Genomic DNA, 13,876 nt, shown 5'->3' with positions numbered 1-13,876 from the left:
TCTTTTTAAATCAGAACTGCATGGCGACATAAGATATCTTTATTAGTCACATGTACATCGAAACACAGTGAAGTGCATCTTTGCGTAGATTGTTCTCGGGGCAGCCCGCAAGTGTCGCCACGCTTCTGGCACCAACATAGCATGCCCACAACCTCCTAACCCGTACGTCTTTGGAATGTGGGAGGAAACCAGAGCACCTGGAACATCTGACTTTATGTTAACAAACACATTCTTGCCAATTATAGACTGAGCATAAGGGGCAAGAGTATGCTCACTGGTGGAAGAGTACATGTGATTTCAGCAGTTGGGCTCGAAGTCAGTGTCCTTAGGCTCCATGGCTGGGAAAAGGCATTGTGGGGCTGATATCACAATGAAGAAACAGCTGAAATGTGTATTGGAGACAGATGCCGGAATCTGGAGCAACAAACAATTTGCTGGAAGAACTCTGCAGGTCGAGCAGCATCTGTGGGAGGAAAGAAATTGTTGATGTTTTGGGTTGAAACCCTGCATCAGGACTGAGAGCAGAGAGGCGAGATGGCCATTTTTGTCCCGTTTCCCACACCCAACACCCAGCCCCCCCCCTTAACCCATCTTCATCCCCCTCCTGGTTCCATCCATGCTCTTCACACACCGGTTTCCCACACACTGGTTTCTTACCCCCACCCCCCACAATTGCTGTTCACCTCTCCCCTACTGACTCCCATTCTCACCTTAACTTTTCAGAATCTAGCACTGGTAGCACTGTGTGTTCCTGCTTATCTCCCTTCTTCACCCTCCCTTCCTCCCACGTTGCTCCATCTTTTTTTTCCCCCCCCTTTTTCCTCGCTTTTTGTCTGCCTCCATCTATCATTTACCACCCACTGTCTTCTAACCCCCTGCTCACCTCCTCTACCTGGCACTGCCTGCCTGACATCTTAAACCCATCCTCTGTCCACCAATCGCCTCGAAATCCTCTCTCGCCACTCCCCTTCTCCTCTTTATACTGGCCACTTTGCCTCTCTACTCTCAGTCCTGATGCAGGGTTTCGACCAGAAATGTCGACAATTCCTTTCCTCCTACAGATGCTGCTCAACCTGCAGAGTTCTTCCAGCAGATTGTTTGTGCATGTTTGGCATTTCATGGAAGGGGGAAAAAAATCTGTGCACAGCTCTTTGCAATGGAGGTAGACCAGTTCAAAGCTAAAAAAGGACAGATTTGGGGCAAAGTACAGCACAGGATATGCAGGGTACAGAATTCATAAACACACTCAAGCATGCATACAGACATTTTAAATTTCAAAAGGTATAGTTAATTCATAATATATAGTAAATAAAAATCGGTTTACGACTTTCCCTGCATCAATTCAATACATTCTCTTAGAATGAGTTTCTGCCACTCACGTTTCCACCTTAAGTAATGCACCTGTGAAGCATCTGAGAGGCTGCCACACAGGACCCAGCCCTTCACTCTTCAGTAGCAACAGGACCCGAGACAGTGGTCCTTCCCTCAGATTCTTTGCAGTGGCTGCACTGAGCTTCACTGCATTCCTCAGCACGTACTCCTACACCTTGGAATATGCCAGCTGGCCACATTTGCTTGTTGACATCTCTTTACACTGGAGAGCCAACAAGATTCAGGCAGACCAAAGTGCATCTTTCACCGAGCTGATGATCTTCCAGCAGCAGTTGATGTTCCTTTCAGGATGAATAACCCATAGACCACAGAGTATTCTGTTACGCAGCTGTTCAGGGCTAACTTTGACAAAGACCATTGAATCCTTTTCCAGACTTTCTTGGCAAATGCACAGTCCATAGGGATGTAGACATTAAACATTATAATAACAAGATACTAGATATCTCCACACCTTGTATGCTTCAGAGACATACACTACCTAGAGCAAGCAACTCAAAGTACTGAGAAGTATCATCAACGTTGCATAGGCCAGGTAAGCAAACATACTTTCCTGTCCTCTCTCAGGCTGTGTATCCAGAATCATAGCTCTGATTGCTCTCAGCCAGCTCCAGAGAATGGACCATCTTGTTTGGATATCCAACATCAGATTCCCAAAACAGGTACTCTGCTCTGAGCTCTGTTGGAGCAGGAGATTGAAAAGAACGGCAAAAGAAAATGCTTCAAGAATGTTCTCAAAGCCTCCTCAGGGGAAAAAAACACGACGTGAGAATCAGAGGCCTGTGACTGATCAAAATGGTGAAGAACTTTCTCTCTCAGCACACAAGAACAGAAAGCCCACTCCACCTCCCATTGTACCGACCCATCTGCTCTCCTAAGTGTATCCCAGTCTGTGGATTCTGCAGTTGGCCTCAGTCACCTCACAAGCCACAGAACTGGAGTGGAAGTCACCCTCAGAAGATAACAATAGAAAGAATTTCATTTTACATTGTGCTTTTAATATAGCAAAGACATACCATGGTGTTTCACATCTGCAACTTTAATAACATTGATTTTAAGCCATCATGAAGCAAATTTAAGGGGAAGGAATGCATTTGCTGCTACTCTATTTTAACCACCTTCCGATCAGACTGCAATCAGCTAAAAATCAGGGCTTGTGCCTGCGATCAAACAATAAAGTCACTTTAGCCAACAGGCTTGTGACATCCACAAAGTTATTTTGCATGTCATAAGATGCAATGACAAGAAATAACAATTTAAAAGGCACATGCAGATTTATTTCCATATTTTTATTTTTAAGACAGTACTTTGCTTTCCTTTAGTGTTCGTTATCCTCAGGCCAGCTACTGCCATTCTTCAAGTATTGATTAACTGCAAGGAAGTGCCCAAGAACAACTGGCCTTTCACTTGGTATCAGAGGGGTGACTGGTGTCTCTCCATGGGTGACACAGTCTGCGTCAAGCAAATTTTGTGGATAAGATTTACAATCAGCAATGGAATGGGACAGATTTAGAGTCCATTTAAACAAATAAAAATTCATTTTTTTTCTCTCTGACACTGATTTATCAACAGTTTATACTTTTAAATCAAAATGAGTGTGACCTGAATTTGTAACCTGAGTTCAACTTTAAATGGGACACTGAGGCACACCACATTGTCACACTAAAATACACCAGGATATGATTTCAAACTAATAATTAAATCAAGGGGCTCAGATGACAATAATAATGCTGTTGAGCTTCTTTTCAACAAAGCTCCTTTCCTCCATTTATTATGCTGCATTCGCTGTTAGATGTCAATTATCTCTGTTGGTTGCTAAAAAAAAGGGACAATGTCAGATTGTTGTGCAAAACTGAACTGACATTCTCTATTTATATTAACTCAACAGACTAACAACATACCCTGAATGATTCCTCTCAATAGCAAATAAACTTAACCTCTGCTTACAACTCTGTCAATATTTCTTGCCGCAGGTTGGTGGAAGATTTATTAAGTGATGCTGCAAGCAAGATCAAGCATATTATGGTGTAAAAGAGTGAAGAGTTGAGAGACTTTAACCTTTAGAAGTTGATTTCCTTCAGGACACATTTGCAACGACATTTATCATTGTGACCCAATGTTAGCAGATTCTCCTCAGATTCAGACAGTTGTGGAGTCAAACTCACTCCAGGAGTTCAGCACACAACCTTTGCTGCTGCTTCATTGCAGCATCAGATATACCACCCAGAGCAGGAAATTAAATCCAATCTGCCCACTGAAGTGGAGAGAAGTAAACCATCAGCTCTTCGAGGAGAGGCAGAGTGTTGTCTCGCCAAATCCTTCAAACAATAACCAGAAATAGTTTAGCATGTCTTCTGTTAAATTTGCCATTTCTGTGTAATTATTTATTCACCCAGATCTGGTGGTTATCAAGATGGTGAAACTCTCCCTATGCTGTGGGATTTATTCATATGGATTTCAGAGAATGGTGTAAACAGGGAATGCTACGAGGCACGGTGAGTTCCTTTGTAGGGCGTGTTGCTTAAGTACTCACTGACAGAGCTTTTTATGAAATCAATGAAGTGATGATAATGATAACCATAATGCTTTCAGCTTCTTATTAAACATTAACACCACAAAACCACCATTGAATGATCTGTAACTGAACCTGTAAATTGTGTTCTGAGCCAGAATTACAGCTGAACACTTCTATAGGTTTGCATTGCACTACTTTTCAGTACATCCAATACAAGTTGAGTGAACTCACACTCCCTCTTGAAGAGAACCTCAGCTCATTTCTCTCTGGGGTGCAATCAGGCGCCTAACATGTAGTGCTAAATCTGTGTGCAATCGAGGGAGAAAGCATCTTCTCAGCATCCACCCTGTCAATCCCACTCCACAGAATATGGCCCAAAACTGTTCCAGCTTTCTTTGTTACATCAACCTCTCCCTCCCACAAATCAACCCAGTGAAATGTTTGTGCACTGCCTCCAATGTAGGTACATAGTTCCTTAAATATGAGGATCAACACTGTAAGCAATACTCCAAGGACAGTCTTACTTGTGTCCTGTTAAAGTTGTATCAAAACTGCCCTACTTTCAAACTATATACCCTTACAATTGAGGCCAACATTCCACTGGTCCTCCCATTCTCTTCTTGTACATGTGTGCTAATTTTGTGTTATAGCACCCTAACTAGGACTTGCATTGTTTCACCTAAATTCTCAGAGTCATATAGTATAGAAACAGGCCCTTCAGCCCAATTGGTCCACGTGGATCAAATGCCCATCCAAACTAGTCCCATTTGCCCATGCTTTTGGCCCATAACTTTCTAAACCTTTCCTATCCATGTCCCTGTCCAAGTGTCTTTTAGAAGTTCTTATTGTACCTGCCTCAACTACTTTCTCTAGCAGCTCATTCCATATACTGACCACGCTCTGTGTAAAAAAAAGTGTTGCTCCTCAGGTCCACTCTAAATCTCTCCCCTCTGACAAATCTTTCCCTTTTCACCTTAAACCTAGGTCCGAGTTCTTGATTCCCCAACCATGGGAAAAGAGTGCATTCACCCTATTTGTGCTCCTCATGATTTTATACACCTCAATAAGATCACCTCTCAGTCTGTTATGCTCCAAGGAAGAAAGTCCTCTTAGCCTATCCAGCCTCTCCCTATAACTCAGTTCCTCGAGTCCTGGCCTGAATTCTCATTAAATAAAGTGACTTTTGTTACATGACCAGAGCAAGAACAAAGTGCACCTGATACAGGGGGCCAGATTTTGCAGGCTACAGCAGTAACAATGACAGAGAAAGGTGGCAATGAATTGGGGATCTTTGTGGCCACATTCTTGGTCATACCAACTTCATGCCAGCCCCATCAAAGCAGGTCTAAAACGTATCTGGAAGATCCATCCAACGGCTGCAGGACTCTCAGATTTGCCTGCAATTAATAATTAAGTGGTTGGCTGGAGTTCAGCAAACTAACTCCATGGAAGAAGAGTTTTATATGTGGATTCTCCAGATAGTTAATGTCACAAGTTTGGTGGAAGAATAACAGAAATGGCATTCATCAAAAAAATCTTTGCCCCTTTACATTTTATGGTCTGGACATTGGTGCTGCTTCTGAACAATCGATAACTTTCCCCCTAATTCCCCAACCTCAAGCTGCATTGTCTTATTTTCAAGCCAATCTAAATAGTTTCCTCCAAAGTAAATGCACTGTTTAAAATCTCCAACTGATTACCTTTTACCCTGGAGTGTTTGATGCCAAAAATCAAACGGCTGGATACCCCCGTTCCAACAAGGCGCCAGACTCCACCAGATTCGTGAATCATTTGGATTTCAGAAAGAAAAGCTTTCAACTGAGGCTCCAGCCTAAAAACAGGTAGAACTACTAAGTACAATGTCATTCCATGTCTCAGGCACAATCCACAGCTTCCTCAAACCTACTGAGCTCCAATTAAATGACTGTTGCGTCATTTCGCAGATATCGGAGTTCCCCGCCTCCTTTCCTCATTAATATTTTTATTGCAGCTTAACCAAATAGTCAAAGTTCAAAACTGCAGATTCATTCCAACAACGCAGGAAGAGGGAATGCAAAATAAATAATCAAATTATAGGCATTCTTCTTGTGTCACAGCCTGTCATACAGAATGGCTTCAAAACTCTCTTTGATGGTCTCTGCACATTTGATTCTCCATCCCTAGTAGGCACAAGTACAGCTATTTGTCTGGAGAATCGTAGCAATTTTTTTGGCTCAAAAAGCCATCTGCTTGCATCATGTCAGGATTCATGTTCGAGACACTGGACTGTAAGTGACTGCAGTATTTTGCAACATGGGAGATTTGGGTGGGTGGAGGAAAATCTCAAATCTTTCCAAAACCCAAATACATTGAAAATTTACAAAATGTTTCATTTGATTTCCTCACTACTCTCAGAGCTAAGTGCAGGTTCTCCTTGGCCTGCTCCACTCAAGAGGTTCTATCAAATGGTGTTGAGTGTTGGTTAAGGAAAAGCCTAACTTGGTATGACAGAGCATGGATAGTGCCCCTCCATTTCGCATCAGTCCTCATGCTTTTCACCCTCTACAGTACGGTACGCCCTCTACGGCAGGCACGGTAGTGTAGTGGTTAGTGTAACGCTATTACAACGCCAGCGACCCGGGTTCAATTCTGGCCGCCGTCTGTAAGGAGTTTGTACATTCTCCTCGTGTCTGTGTGGGTTTCCTCCGGGTGCTCCGGTTTCCTCCCACATTCCAAAGACATACGGGTTAGGAAGTTGTGGGCATGCTATGTTGGCGCCGGAAGCGTGGTGACACTTGTGGGCTGCCCTCAGAACACTCTACACAAAAAAGATGTATTTCACTGTGTGTTTTGATGTACATGTGACTAATAAATAAATCTCATCTTATCTCTATCTCCTTGTGCCCAGTTTGGGTTCTCAACACATGCGACAAAATTGCTTGTTTATTTTTCATTTCCCAGGTAAAAAGTCAACAGCTTACCCAATGGCTGGGCAAGTTCACACTATGACTAACCAAACCCAAGAGCACAGAAACATAAGAAATAGAAGTAGTAGATTATTTGCCCCTCAAGCCTGATCCATCATTCAATAAGATCACAGCTGATCTTCAACTCTCACACCATTTTCTTGCCCTATTGCCATCTTCATCAATTCCTCCAATATCCAGAAACCTATTGATCAGTTTGAAATGAAATCAATGCCTGAGCTGCCACACCTCTTAAAGATAAAGAATTTCACAGATTTATCAACCTCCAAGGGTGGAAATTTCTCCTCCATTTAGTCCTAAGTGATCTACTGTAGCGGCCCATACTCACGGGACTTGAATCGCCATCGACGGCCGTGGGCGGTCGTGCAAGAGCGCGTCATAAACTAACCGCAGGGCGGGCCTTCCGGCAGGAACCTTACGTCACGTCTGCCGGAGAGGCTCTCTGGTACTTTTGCGCGCGCGCTTTGCTTGTACAGTAAAGTGTGCCCCGGTTCAGTCTCCACATTTCTGAGTTTTCCTTTCAGCAACGCGTCGCGTTTGGCTACATTTGGTGACCCCGATGCTTCCAGCCGGCATCTGGAACTCACGGCATGAATTCCAACAACTCACACAACGCAGTCTCGCTCAAGCTCCTGACCTTCTGGACCGCTCAGACCCATGTTTGGTTCGAGCAGGCTGAGGCCCAGTTCAGTATCAGAGGCATTACAGCTGACGCCACGCAGTACTACTACGGCGTGGTCAGTGCACTCGACCAGGACAGGGCAGGCCGGATCATGACTTCCTGCACCAGCCACCAACGGAGGACAGGTATGTCAAGATCAAGGCGCTCCTCATCCGCACTTTTGGACTCTCCCGTCGCGAACGAGCCACGCGGCTTCTGCACATGGATGGCCTGGGCGACCGCAAGCCATCTGAGCTGATGAACGACATGCTGGTGCTCATGGATGGCCATAAGCCGTGCCTTTTATTCGAGCAGTTGTTCCTCGAGCAACTGCCAGAGGACATTCGCCTCCTCCTCGGGGGTGAAGATTTCAGTGACCCGCGCAGCCTCGCGGCCAGGGCAGACATTTTGTGGCAGAGTAAGCAGCGGGGAGCGGCTTCCATCTGCCTAACCACGACCGCGCAGCCCAAGGCCAAGACCCCACAACTGAAGCCACTGACCCACGGGGGACAAGGATGAAGGTTTGGATCGATGGTGCTTTTACCAGAGATGTGGGGGTCAATGCACGCTGCTGCTGCCCACCGTGTGCCTTTCCGGGAAACGCCAGGGCCGGCCGTCACTAGTGGCTTCAACGTGACAGCCTCCTGTTCCTTTGGGACCGACACTCCGGGTGACGTTTCCTGGTGGACACTGGGGCCGAAATCAGCGTCCTTCCCCCCTCCCCGAACATGGACACCCATAACGTGGCCCCAGGCCCCGACCTCACTGCTGCGAACGGCACCACCATCCGGACGCACGGCTCACGTACCATCCTGCTGCGTTTCAGGCCCAGCTGTTTTACCTGGGCCTTCACGGTAGCAGCGGTTTCACGGCCATTACTAGGGGCCGATTTCCTATGAGCCAACCGTCTTCTGGCCGACCTGAAGGGCCGGTGTTTGGTCCACGCCAAGACAATCCAGACCTTCCAGCTTGGAGAAGCCCAGTTCCCAGCCCTCCACCTAGACTCCGTCACACTCTCGGGTCATGAGTTCGCCAGGGTGCTGGTGGATTTCCCCTCCATCATCACCCCACAGTTCTCCACTACCGGTCCCAAGCATGGCGTGCAGCACCACATCCCACACAAGGACCACCACTGCACGCCCGAGCCCGTAGGCTCCCGTCCGACAAGCTCGACCTCGCCAAGGAGGAGTTCCGGACGACGGAGGAGATGGGGATCATCTGCCGCTCGGACAGCCCTTGGGCATCTCCGCTGCACATGGTGCCCAAGTCCACAGGAGGTTGGAGGCCCTGCGGGGACTACAGGAGACTCAATGATGCCACAACCACCAACCGATACCTGGTACCCCACGTCCAGGATTTCATGGCGAACCTCTGTGGGGCGACCATCTTTTCAAAAATAGATCTGGTCCAGGGGTACCATCAGATCCCCGTGCACCCCGACGATGTGCCCAAGACAGCCCTCATCACCCCCTTCGGGTTGTTCGAATTCCTAAGGATGCCTATTGGTCTCAAGAATGCCGCCCAGACTTTCTAGAGGCTTATGGACTCAGTGGGGCGAGGCCTGGATTTCGTCTTCATCTACACAGACGATATCCTGGTGGCCAGCAAGTCACGCAAAGAGCACGTGGCACATTTGCGCCAACTCTGCCAGTGCCTGAGTGACCACAGACTGGCAATCAACCTGGCGAAGTGCCAGTTCAGGCTGACGGAGATCGACTTCTTGGGCCACAGGGTCAATCAGCACAGAGCTGCCCTTCTACCAAACAAGGTCCAGGCCATCCGCCAGTTTCCCAAACCCAGCACGGTCAAGGGCCTGCAAGAGTTTGTGGGGATGGTAAATTTCTACCATCAGTTCGTGCCGGCGGCGGCATGCATCATGAGACCCTTGTTCGGTCTGATGGCCGGCAAGGCCAAAGAGATGGCATGGGACACGGAGTCCACGGAGGCTTTTGAGCGGGCCAAAGAGGCGTTGGCGAAGGCGGCTCTCCTAGTACACCCGTGAGTCGATGTACCCACGGCGCTCACAGTCGACGCTTCCAACACGGCGGTCGGTGGAGTCCTGGAGCAGCTCGTCGAGAGTCAGTGGCGACCGCTCGCCTTTTTCAGCCGACATCTGCGACCACCGGAGGTTAAGTACAGCGCTTTCGACAGGGAGTTGCTAGCGCTCTACCTGGCTATCCAGCACTTCCAGTATTTCCTCGAAGGAAGGGATTTCACCGTGTATTACAGACCACAAGCCCCTCACCATCGCCCTTGCAAAGGTATCGGACCCATGGTCGGCTCGGCAGCAGAGGCAGCTCTCCTTTATTCCGGAGTTCACCACAGATGTCTGCCACATCGCAGGGAAGAACAACGTGGTCGCTGACACACTGTCCCGCCCCCACATCCACTCAGTGACCACCTCAGCCCCAGGGATCGACTACATGGAGCTGGCGCAGGCACAACAGGCAGACACGAAGACCCCGGCCTACCGCACTGCCGTTTCGGGACTCCAGTTGGAGGACGTCCCTGTCGGTCCAACAGCAGTTCAGCTCCTGTGTGACACGTCCACCAGCAGACCTCGGCCTGTGGTACCAGCAGCACGGAGGAGACGGGTATTTGACACGCTACATGGCCTGGCCCACCCGTCCACCCGGGCATTTATCAAATTGGTAGCGAACAAAGTCGTTTGGCACGGTTTGCGCAAGCAGGTCGGACACTGGGCCAGGACCTGCGTACACTGCCAGACCGCCAAAGTCCAGTGGCATGTGAAGGCCCCCCTCCAGCAGTTTCAGCCGACGCTCGGGAGGTTTCAGCATATCCACGTGGACGTCGTCGGCCCCCTGCCCGTCTCCCAGGGTGCCAGGTATATCTTTACCACGGTCGACAGGTTCACCGGATGGCCGGAGGCTGTGCCACTAAGCAGACACGTCCACCGAATCCTGCGCCAGGACGTTCATCGCAAACTGGATCGCCAGGTTCGGACTCCCAACGGACATCACCTCCGACAGTGGGGCACAGTTCACATCAGGTTTGTGGACAGCACTGGCGCAGCTCCTGGGCACCCGGTTACATCACAACCACGGCGTACCACCCACAGTCAAACGGTTTGGTCGAGCAGTTCCACAGGCACCTCAAGTCAGCCCTGATGGGGTGCCTCAGAGGGCCCAACTGGACAGATGAGCTCCCCTGGGTTTTACTGGGCATCCGCACGGCCCCCAAGGAGGACCTGGGCACCTCGGCGGAGTTGGTCTGCGGCACTCCCCTGATGGTCCTGGGTGAGTTTGTGCCAGAGGCCCAAGGTCCAGCAGGAACACCAGAAGTGCTGACGAGGCTACTTGACAAGGTAGGGACCCTGGCACCGGTTCCAACCTCCAGACATGGCACGACACCATCCTTTATCCCCAAGGACCTCCGGGACTGTGAGTACATTTTCATTCACAGGGGCATGCACAAGTCACCTCTGCAGAGGCTGTACGAAGGTCCCTTCAAGGTGATCTGGCACAATGGATCTACGTGTGTCGTGGAGGTGGGTGGCTGCGAGGAGACTTTTTACAGTGGACCGCTTCAAAGCTGCGCATTTGGACATTGAGCAGCCGGTGAAGGTACCCAGACTGGGGGTCTCATACCCCCGATGGACGTTTCGGCAGGGGGGATGGGGGGGGGGTGGTGGTGTTGGTGGTGTAGCGGCCCGTACCCACGGGACTCAAGTTGCCATCGGCGGCTGCGGGCAGACGCCCAGGAGTGCGTCGTAAACCAACTGCGGGGCGGGCCTTCCGGCAGGAACCTTACGTCACGTCTGGAGAGGCTCTCAGGTACTTTTGCGCGCGCACACGCGCTTTACTTGTACAGTAAAATGTGCTCCAGTTCAGCCTCCACATCTCAGAGTTTTCCTTTCAGCAACGCATCGCGTTCAGCTACACTACCTTCTATTTTCAGACTATGTCCCCTGCTTCTCAACTCCTCAGCCAGGGGAAGTATCCTCCCTGCATCTAGACAGTTGAACCCTCTCTAACAAGTATTCTGTTAGTCTCAGTGACATCACCTTTCATTTTTCTAAACTACAGAGAAAGAGGCATAGCCCATTCAATCCCTTCTCATTTGACAGACTTTCCATCTCAGGAACCAATCTGATGAACCTTCAGTGCACTGCCTTAAAAGAAAGTTTATCCATCCTTAAGAATTGAGGGAGTCCGTGCATGACCAAACCAAAAAGCACAGAGGGTCCAAATTACCATTGTTGCCTGTGCCAATGTGGCAAAACTCAAATCTGGGGGCACACAGTGAAATACAGCTTTTGTGTAGAGTGTTCTGGGGGCAGCCCGCAAGTGTCGCCAGGCTTCCGGCGCCAACATAGCATGCCCACAACTTCCTAACCCGTATGTCTTTAGAATGTGAGAGGAAACCGGAGCACCCAGAGGAAACCCACACAGACACACGGGGAGAACGTACAAACTCCTTACAGACAGCGGCCAGAATTGAACCCAGGTCGCTGGCACTGTAATAGCATTATGCTAACCGCTACACTACCGTGCCTGCCTCTACATGACCGTGCGTACGAAGAGCACCAACTTGGGTTTGGGAATAGCACTCATTCATATCAGATACTATCCTGTAGTTACCTTTTTAAACAGAAAGGTGGTCTGGGCATTGTAAAGCAGCTGCAGGGAGTACAATCAATACCAAGATCAGGAGAAAAATACTTAAGGTTTGGCTCAGAAACATCTGTGACCACTTAAGGCACTTTGTAACCTCCACACTGCATGATTTGTTGTTCTGCTTTTGTTTTTGCCTCTGCCTTTACCGACCTTCCCAATTTCACAATTAGGAGAAAAGGAACTTTGGGCAACAACAATATTATTTCTAACGGCCCACACTGTAGAAATAATACGATACATCATGTAGAGCATCGCAGCATAAAATGGAGCCACTCAAACTCAGTGATTTGCTTTCCATTCTCCACTGCTTTGTTCACCAGTCTTCATCCTTTTCTTCCTCTCCAGAAGACTGGTCTTAAGCCATAATTTATATGTGACACGTCAGCCAGTTACAACAGCATTCCACGGCTGGGGTGGAGTTGGAAATGCTATAAGCAATGGTGCAAATCAAAGTGGAGTCAGATGCTATCCAAGCCCTGTGTTCATTCACATACATACATGTGCCAGGGTTATAATAAGTAAACAGATGCAACATTAGCAACTGTATTCATAACAGTTTTCAAACAGATGACGAATGCAGAATTTAACCAATATTGCTTAGAGATCAGTTCAGCATTTCATTTAAATTAATATGTAAACTCTTTAAAAAAAAATTAACCCTGACTATTTTGAATTATGCAAGAACAGAATTCTTCTGAAAACAAAATATGTTGACATACAGATAGCGTAATGTTTCAGATATTTGAATCAATGGTCAGTCATTACACTGTACAATGTCATTTTTAGCAACTAAATACCTTATCCAATTATACTCCTGCCAGCTGTTCGATGCCTATTATTCTATCCAAAGCCTCTCCTGTGAACACTAACACTCTCCAGTTAATGGAGCACAGGCAAATCTTGTGACATTTATCTGCTCAATAAATTACTAAAATTGTTGATAATCATACACTTTCATGTTTGCTTTTACATTATTCCACTCCAAGACAATGAATAACATTTTAAAACATGTGATTATGTACCTGACATCTGTGATCAATTTTCTCTGGCAAAGCATTAAGCATGACACAGTGTGCCCACTAATGCTATCAGCTGTCCTGCAGAAATTTATTGGGGCTGAAAATGATGTTCGTGGTAGCAATATTTCCTGCTTTCATAATCTTTATGGACTGTTCTCCATCACAGGCAGCAAGACTCATTTCTCATTTTAGTTGCAAGTCAATAGACTCAACGTTTGAACAAGCCACATTATTTACAGGACATGGATTGTTTTGACCCTTGCTTTCACCCTCAAAAGGATGAAGAAATATTAGAAATCCGTCAGGTAAAACAGTTGCAACTGGTCACTGTAAACTCCAGCTTTGTAAACTGAGAATTTTGTTTTTGTGGGAGAGAGAGAGTTAAGCAACACTGCTGCTTGTAAATGTAGTGGGCAGAAATGTTAACACAAAAATAGAAGTGGTATACTTGCACAGCAGGATCTGTGAACAGAGAGGACACATAACATTATCAGCTTGCTTGTTTTCTTCACAAGCCTACTGAAGATGTCCTTCCGTTTTTAGATTTTTCTTTTATTGGAAATATCAATACAGCTAGAATAAAAAGGAATTTGTAAAATGTTTCAATGATCTGAAGCAGTAATCTGATGGGTATTACCCAAATGATTAGACTTTGATCTCGGGTCTTCTACATAAATGCTATAAAGCAA

General features: G+C 47.4%; 1 protein-coding gene across 3 annotated transcripts in view; it reads right to left on the bottom strand.

Moving 5' to 3' along the window:
* Positions 1 to 13,876, bottom strand: part of tango2 (transport and golgi organization 2 homolog (Drosophila)) — a 119,256-nt gene that overhangs the window by 53,956 nt on the left and 51,424 nt on the right. Inside the window, exon 1 of one of the 3 annotated variants that reach the window (XM_052032365.1) lies at positions 5,605 to 5,824. The exons of the other annotated variants lie outside the window; for them this stretch is intronic. The gene's annotated coding sequence lies outside the window, so the exon portion shown is untranslated. Of the gene's footprint in view, positions 1 to 5,604; positions 5,825 to 13,876 lie in introns of those variants that run through there. 3 annotated transcript variants of the gene reach the window in all.

The sequence above is a fragment of the Pristis pectinata genome, chromosome 17 (genome assembly GCF_009764475.1).
Source record: "Pristis pectinata isolate sPriPec2 chromosome 17, sPriPec2.1.pri, whole genome shotgun sequence".
In the NCBI taxonomy this organism is placed as follows: domain Eukaryota; kingdom Metazoa; phylum Chordata; class Chondrichthyes; order Rhinopristiformes; family Pristidae; genus Pristis; species Pristis pectinata.
Note: the sequence above shows the minus strand (reverse complement) of the source record. Positions and strands in the feature narration are given on the sequence as shown.